This window comes from Lactuca virosa, chromosome 4, assembly GCF_052849685.1.
Source record: "Lactuca virosa cultivar CGN04683 chromosome 4, Lactuca_virosa_CGN04683_v6, whole genome shotgun sequence".
NCBI classification, from domain to species: Eukaryota; Viridiplantae; Streptophyta; class Magnoliopsida; order Asterales; family Asteraceae; genus Lactuca; species Lactuca virosa.
Genome location: NC_136429.1, coordinates 428,272,341 through 428,281,340, shown reverse-complemented (window position 1 = coordinate 428,281,340; position 9,000 = coordinate 428,272,341). Strand labels below are relative to the sequence as shown.

At 37.4% G+C, this 9,000-nt stretch overlaps 1 pseudogene; it reads right to left on the bottom strand.

Moving 5' to 3' along the window:
• Positions 1–5,338: 5,338 nt before the first annotated feature.
• LOC145106611 (cytochrome P450 Tp9025 pseudogene) lies at positions 5,339–7,078 on the bottom strand (annotated as a pseudogene).
• Between the last annotated feature and the right edge of the window lie 1,922 nt (positions 7,079–9,000).

Sequence of the window (9,000 nt, the reverse complement as noted above, 5' to 3'; positions counted from 1 at the left end):
GAACAGCCGCAAATTTCGAAAACCGATTCAATTTTCTCGAACCATCGAGTGAGCGCTATTACGCCCCCACTCCCATTGAAGGTCTTCGGTTTTGCATTCGAGAAATCTTTATCAGTGCTAGTTTTTTATTGTCCTTGAAGATCTCCGTTATTGGAACTCCCGGTCCCTTGACCGTTGCCTCCCCCGTTGTTGCCCTGGTTAATGTGTGCTAAAGCTGTCGTGACCGCGGCTGAGACTGCCTCCTGAAAAGTAGCAGAGTTTATCTTTGGTAGAGGCGGCAGTGGTGGTGGTGCTGTAGTGTTCTTGTGAATATTTCATCTAGGCATTTTCCTGCTATGAGACAGGTACGATAATGAGTTTATGAATTCCTTTTTTTTCTAATGGTTATGGTGTTTCGAATTTACTTATAATTAAATTGTATTATATCAAATATAAATAAAGAGAGAAAACATAGCAGATAACACATCAAAAGTAAAATACAGAACTGTTTCATTAATGATAACTTTCTTAGTACATTCATGCATGAAAATTTGACCTTTGAAAGGTCTACAATCCTTTGCGAGATAAAGAAAATGATAACATAACGACCCTGAGAGTGGAGTAGGCACTTAATTGTAGGGTCGATCCTACATACATAAAGGAAATCAAATTACAACGAGTGGTGGGTAGGATAGGTCCTACTTACGACGAGTATCCTCTGGCGGAGCCTGTGAGGAGGTTGACGCACCCTGCAACTCGGCTAACCGACATTCGGCAATCCGCACACGCTCCTCCAGGGCAGCGTGCCTCTCCTGGTATTCCATGACCTCCGCTCGTGCAGTGGCAAGGTCTTCCATGAGTCGCTCCATTGGATAGAAGTCTTGCTCCAGGTCTCATGTGCGAGCATCCGTAACCTGCATAGCCGCCTGCATTTGCATAACCCAGTCGGCGGTCACTTGAGCTTGGTCGTCGATGTCCCGAATACGCCTGAGCACGACATGAAGTGCGCGATCTGCTGGTCCTCCATGGTGGAGGATGTAGAAACCTCGGTTCATTCCAAATGGCGGTTGCTGACCCTGGCGTCGGCCCCACCTCTCAATATCGTTACCCCAAGGACGTGTAGGGTCATTGTAGCCCTTTCTATGTGGTGGTGCTCTTGCCACGTAAGGAGGGTTGATGACTTCAGACTCTACGTCTGATTCATCATCCTCCTCAACTTCCTCATCGTCGTCTTCCTCGATCTCTTCATCGATGTCCATTTCTTCAAACTCTAACGGCTCCTCAGGATCCTCCATGGGATCCTTGGGGTCTTCCTCCGAGTCTTCCTCGATCCATCCCCCATTCCCCTAGTTGGGGAAGTAAGGGTCTCTGGAGAGGTGAAAGCCTGCCATGTTGTCAGTACGAGAATATATAAGTACGAGAAAATAAAATAGATAGAATGTCAAAATACTCCTTTAGTATTTTTATTTCTTTTAGTTTTGCTCTCAGACCCTTGTGGTTTTAAGTTGGTAAGTTTTAGATTTTTCGTTCACCTCGACCACTCTTAGACACATGTTGGTCATATCTCGAATAAATATAGTTGATCAGGCTATATTTACTCTATATATGATTACATAACTGTCCAAGTTTAGTCTCGATGTCCCACTTCTCTCAGGACTTTTATTTGTTTCCCATATTAAGACTCTACTGATAATGTGCTTACAGGTAAGTATACTTCCAATATTCAGAGTGTTTTAGTCCCAATGTGTTTATAGTTGTATATTTTGTATGGTTAGATATACTAGTTCACTATAAACAATGCTCTGATACCAATCTGTCACACCCCCGAACTAGGACGGCGGAAACGTCCGGGGGCGGCTGACATCATTGTGTAATATCATAGCAGTTGAATATAAATGAAACATAGCAACCCAAACATCATAGAATAAAATATACCAACATTCATTGTTTACAAAGTGTATTTGTTCTTCGATTACACAGAAATCCCCAAAAAGTATGATGTCTCTAAAGATGGTAACATGTCCAGATCCGAAGCTCGAGTACTTGTTCATTGAGTTCCTGAGAATACAAGTCGTTTTGAAAAGCGTCAACATAGAATGTTGGTGAGTTCATAAGCATAGTTGTTGAAAAACTTTGTATTATCTTTGATCATAGTAAGTTGTAAAACTCCATAAAATCCAATATTTTCTATAAAAAAAGTAGTTTGTGAGTCGCGTTCCAAAATCGTGTATAATTGCATGCATGTTCTTTAGTTTTCCTTTGTTTGTTTCTGAAAAGAGAGTGTTCCCAGAAAATCCTATATTTTTGGTATATAAAAGATATTGTGGTCTTATAACCCTAAGACCGATGTTGTGAAATCAGTTTACAAAATATACGAAACATAGTTCTGCATTTTACAAAACTAGCAGAGTGTATATTCTTTATAAATTCCAATGTTAATAGGACCCTACTCTATGTGAGTCGTTACAATTATACTAATACGACGAGAACGCCTGTCCTGACGTTCTTCAGGCGTCAGCTACTATGAAAGATATTTGTCACCTTACACTGGCCGGTCTAGCTGTAGCGAACAGCACAGGTGTGGGGTGTCAACCTCGTATAGATCTATACACAATTACCCTGCTCTCCCTCTAGGAGACTCTGGTTATAACTTACAGGACTTACAATGTACGCTAAGTAGGTACAACGAAGAAAAAGAGATATGGTAGCAAAATGGACAATGTAATGCTAACACTCTAAGTCAGTTGATGTAACAAATGAGTCTTCACTGCGGTAGAGATAATTGCGGTTCAACTCCGGATCAAACATCAGTTGCGGTGGAAAGACTGACTGCGGTAGCCAAAAGAGATATGGTAGCAAAATGGAACTGCGGATCGTTAAGTTTAAGAGAGTCTATTTTTGATTTAACATCAGGCATCGGGCCCCGCCCGACATCGAGAAAAGCTCGGTATACATATCAACATATCAACATATCAACAAATACACATAAATACTCACATAACATATACATATAAACCTTCCTCGGGCCCCGCCCGACATCGGACCGAAATCCGAAAACATATAACATAACATATAAACATTCCTCGGGCTTTCCCTGGCATCGGACCGAAATCCGGAATATATAACAAGCACATGCAAGAATCACAAAGACATCAAGCATACAAACATTCCTCGGGCTTTCCCCGGCATCAGATCAAAGTCTGGAAGCATATAAACACATAAACCTACTTCGGGCACTGCCCGACATCAGACCGAAGTACGACACATGCTAACATACATAAACGGGCCGATATTCGTGCCTTAGACCCGTTCCTAGGAGGAAACTCACCTCGCAAAGCTGAGTGTCGAATCTCACGGTAAGGAATCCCCAACGGATGCTCCAACGACTCCCCGACTATCATTTTCATAACAACACTTAGTCAAAATCCATAATCCTTTTTAGTGTAAAATGACCATTTTACCCCTGGTCTAATTTGGACCATATCCTAGGCCCATTTCCATCTAATCTTTCCAATTCCGCTAATGGCCCACTAAAGGCCCACTAATGGCCCAATTTTCTAAATTGGGCCCAACTCCTCAAATCGGCCTTTCTCAAAGCCCAAACATGTCCTTGACCCAGTAACTGACTCCTTATGGTCTACTAAAGCCCAAAAGCTAAAAAGTCCAAAGTTTTGCCCAAACCGAGACCCAAAAGTCGTGAGGTCCAAACTCAGCGATTACATAGGGCGTACTCCTCGGTACGCTAAGCGTACAGGCTGTATGGCTTGTATGCTACGCGTACTGGCTTGTACGCCCAGCGTACTACCCTGTTAAGCCATATTCCTCAAAAGTGCTTAATCTTTCAATACCTTACATCCAAATTACAGATCTGAGTCCATTAACATGTCTTAACTCATAAAGTCGGTTACTTGTTGGCTTGCAACCCACAAAATGAACCCAAACTTGGGATATAGCAACTAACTTCCATGGAAATGACTAGAACTCATGCATGGTCACAAAAGGGCCTTAAAGATCGAAACTTTACTGCTTATGGGACTCATATATAAACCAAACTTGGGATATAGCAACCCAAACTTTGATTCATAAAGATCTATTCTTTATACCTCCAAAGAGTCCTCAAAAACATCACTACTCTAGATCTAAGCATACTTGAGGAAAGTTGTGAACTTTATACCTCCAAAGAGTCCCAAATGATGATGCTATCCCGGATCTATGAGCTTAAGATACTCAAGTTCCTCTTCACTAGCTTCTGCTTTCTTATTTCAAGCTTCTAAACACCACCAAGAACTTCACAAAGCTAAAAACACACAAGAATGAAGGGTGAGAGTCTATCTAGGGTTTCTGAGGTTGAGAGCCTGGTAAGGAGGCTAGGGTTTGAGCCATAATGTTGTATTTATATGGCTTAAACCCTAAAACTTAGGGTTTGGAGTCTGCTTGTGTACGCTACGCGTACCCCTTGGTACGCTGCGCGTACGCACCTCCGCCCCCGCATCCAATGTTGCTCTACGCCCCGCGTACGCCAGACTTACGCCCAGCGTACGACTTCGGGTAGCCCATTCTTATCGGCCCACTTGCTAAAGCCCACTCAATATTCCATTACTTATTCCATAGTCCAAACAAATAAATTACAAATATTTTAAATTAAATATTACCTCAAGTGACGGATGTTACAATACCCTTAATGCTTCCTGTCATCGGTTGTGATCACTATTTCATTTCAGGAATCATTAGGACTAACAAAGGACCATATACTTCTCTTTCTCTCTTCGCTTTCTCTCTCTTGATGATCTCTTCACTTTCTCTCTCTTTTTAAATAATTAAAATAGTAATAATCAACTTTTTTTGTACTTAATTTAGATATTAATACAAAACTCACTATATTTTGAAACATTATCACAAAACTTCCTATATTTTAGTTTTTTTTTTTTTTGACATCTAAAATGTGATGTCATCAAAAGTATCACATTATTAAAACCGACACGTCATCAAAACTGCTATGTTAGTAGAGAACCGATTTAACTAGTTAATATTTTAACAAATTGGTAGACAGGGTGTCCAATTTTAGACAAAGACTAACATAGTATCAAAATAAAATTTTCCTTTAAACTTAATGACTTTAATGGAATTTACCTTTTTTTTTTAAATAAATTTACCATTAGAAAAAAGAAAAAGATAAAATCCATCCAAATATCTTTAACAAGTTTTGGAGACATAAAACATTGGATTTTATTTAAGTTATCCATCACTCACATTTAACTGCAATGGTAAGAAACTAACAATGAACATCGAATGCTGAAATAGATAAATATTGATCGACTTCAAGGACCTTTATTCTTTATTAAAATTAACCAAATAGTAATCAAAACGGAATAAAAACAATTGGGATAACCTCCAATGAATCTTTCTTAATTGCAGTGACTCCATGACTCTCAGTCATGTCAATATCTTTAGGACTTAATCCATTAGGAAATTGCCAATTGAAGTGGTATAGCAATCTAGCAAGAGTGAGCTCAATAGATACCAAACCAAAAGCAATCCCAGGATAAATTCTCCTCCCTGATCCAAAAGGTATATACTCGAAGCTTGTACCAAAGAAATCGTATGAAGTGTTCTCAAATCTCTCTGGTTTGAAGGTTTGTGCATCATCCCAATATTCAGGATCAGTTCCGCATGCAAGGCCATTAACAACGACTTTCATTTTTTCGGGTATATCATAACCACCAATTTTAACCTGCTCTCTACATTCCCTTGGTAGTAATAGTGGAATAGTAATGTGAAGTCTTAAAGTTTCTTTGATTATGTGTTTAAGGTAAACCAACTTATGTAGTTCAGTCTCGGCGATTGTTTTCTCTCCCTTAAATGCTTCTCTCACTTCTGCTTGGGCCTTCATCATCACATCAGGGTTTCTCATCAACTCTGTCATTGCCCATTCAATGGTCACAACACTTGTATCCGTTCCTCCTATAAGCATATTCTGTGATATATCATTCGAATTAGAAGTTATTTAAACACGTTAAAAAAATCATTAACTTATGTCACATACAATAAACTTAATAAGTATATAATAGAGAAGAAACAAGATATGTAGTTGAATATTATTACTTAAGTTAGTAATACGTAAGGAATGAAAAAAACCAAGTAATAGCTGTCAACATAATGAATATGACATAAGTGAACTATAGTATAAATTAAATGAGCATATACCAGAAAGATCGCCTTGATATTGTTGTCTGTGACTGGGAACCGAAGACCACCACGCTCTTTGATGCTGAAAAGAACATCAATCAGATCGTCTTCTGTTGGACCAACTGTTTGTCTTCTGATTCGACGTTCCTCAAAGATTTCATCAAAAATGTTATCAAGAGACTTGTGAATCTTCGTCAACCTAGATTTCATCCCAGAAATGGTAGAAAGGAAAGTTAAAGTAGGAAACAGGTCTGCAACATAATACCCACTGGATAACGCCACCACCTGTTCCGCCAATTCGATCAACACATCCTGTTGTCTGCAATCATTTCCAAACAAACACTTGCACACGACAGTATTATTCATTTTCATAACCCTTTTACGTATGTGTACAGGCTTTCCAACACAGGATTGAACCACCTCCGTGAAACGATCGATCTCTATCGCCCTAAAGCCCATGAAAGATTGAACTTTTTTGACACTTAAGAGTTCCATGGTGACGATCTTCTTCATTTGTCGCCAGTAATCACTGTAACGACCAAAAGCAATGTCAACACAGGATTGAACCACCTCCGTACAACAGAATATCAGCAAGAAGTGCATATGGGCGGCTTGCAAGGGCTAGGTCGTGAGTTTTTAGTACTTCTTCAGCTAGCCGAGGTGACGAGACGACGACCATGGATATCTGTCCGAGTTGCAGGCTCATTATGGGGCCGTATTTCTTGGACAAGTCAAGGAAAGCACGATGCGGCAGTGCTAGGCCAATTTGATAGAGGTTTCCAATGATGGGTAGCTTTGGTGGGCCTGGTGGTAGGTTGAGAGGCTTGGAACTCTTGGGTTTTCTGTTGCAGATGTAGTAGATGGAGAGAATGAAAGAGGAGACCATGAAGATGATGGTCATATCGATGGCCATTGTTACTCAACGGGATGAGTTGTTTAGGAGAAGATGTGTAAGCTCCATATATATAGCATGCATGGAGAAGCGCTACTTTTACTTTTCAGCTTAATACTTCAATCAAATCTTACAAGCCTAGTGGAGGAGGCTTTACTTATTCCCACGTTTATTACTAATGCAACACCTGAATATTATAATCTTATAAAGATACTATAGGACAAATTAAAGGATGCATGAACCTCAGGTGTTTCCTCCTCCTATTTTAACATTACTAGAAAATCTGATAATAATACTTAAATCACAATCCATAGTTATAGGGAGATACCTATGGAAATGTGACGGAAAAAAGGCTGTAAAATAGCTCGTGGGTAAATAGTATCTACGAATTTGCGATGGATTAGCTACGAAATACTGACAACTTTTTCTGTAGGTATAATACCTACAGAATACCGACAGATTTCCTACGAAATAACGACGGGAGTCAAGTTTGACTAAAATTGACTTTTTACCTACGGAATGCCGAAGAACCTATTTAGCGACGGATTTTCTACGAATTAGTGATAGGAGTGAAGTTTGACTAAAACTGACTTTTTACCTACGAAATACTGACAGACCTACCTAGCAATGGATTTCCTAAGAATCATCGACAGAAAATTGATGAATTTATATATATATATATATATATATATATATATATATATATATATATATATATATATCCATGTTTTTCTGCTTAAAATGCAGAAAAAACATTACATTCAAATACTAAAAACATCAAATAATTACTTAATCCAAAACAAAATATTTGTACTTAAATACCAAAATAACATAATCCAAACCCAAACATTTTAAAATCGAAGATTTATATACATATTTGATTTCAAGCGACGGATTTTCTACGAATTAGTGATAGGAGTGAAGTTTGACTAAAACTGACTTTTTACCTACGAAATACTGACATGCCTACTTAGCAATGGATTTCCTAAGAATCAGCGACGGAAAATTGATGAATTTATATATATATATATATATATATATATATATATATATATATATATATATATATATATATATATATATATATATATATATATATATATATATATATATATATATATATATATATATCTCCATGTTTTTCTGCTTAAAATGCAGAAAAAACATTACATTCAAATACTAAAAACATCAAATAATTACTTAATCCAAAACAAAATATTAGTACTTAAATACCAAAATAACATAATCCAAAGCCAAACATTTTAAAATCGAAGATTTATATACATATTTGATTTCAAAGTTAGTACAATTCTTGATTTTCTCTTATATTATGCTTTGCAACATAAATCACTTTCTGAATCTCTTCTTGAGCACACTCATATTCAAACTATAGTTAAAACACAACACAAATATAAAAAGTAAATTTTGTAAGTATAATGAGGGTTTTAAGCTGCTTTTAGTAATATACTTAAATTAAAAAAAACTGATACACTGACATTCATAATTTAAAATTGTAATTTACCTGAGTGCACTTTTACAATGTACATACAAAGTACAATACTTTAATACGAAACATAAAAGCGCACCAACACTTTGTGTTTACAATGAAAACGAACAACGAAAGCAAATGGCCATAATACATATATAAATAAGAAAAAAAATGGAAATAAGATAAAGAGTTGAAAATTACATTTCAAGGCATAAACTTTGGTTATAGCCTTGCATTATTCATGCATATCATGTAGTTTTGAGTAGTTTATTGAGTTTGTTGTACTTGTTTCCCAATGCCTTGAACCTAGCAAAGAGAAATATCCAATAAGATATATGTTTTTGATGTATTTATAAATGGTCACTTTCTAAACCCAGATCCAAACAGTCCACTAGTACAAAAATGACATACGGTCACACTTTCTGAAAAACGGCCTGTGACACTTTTTGTTAAA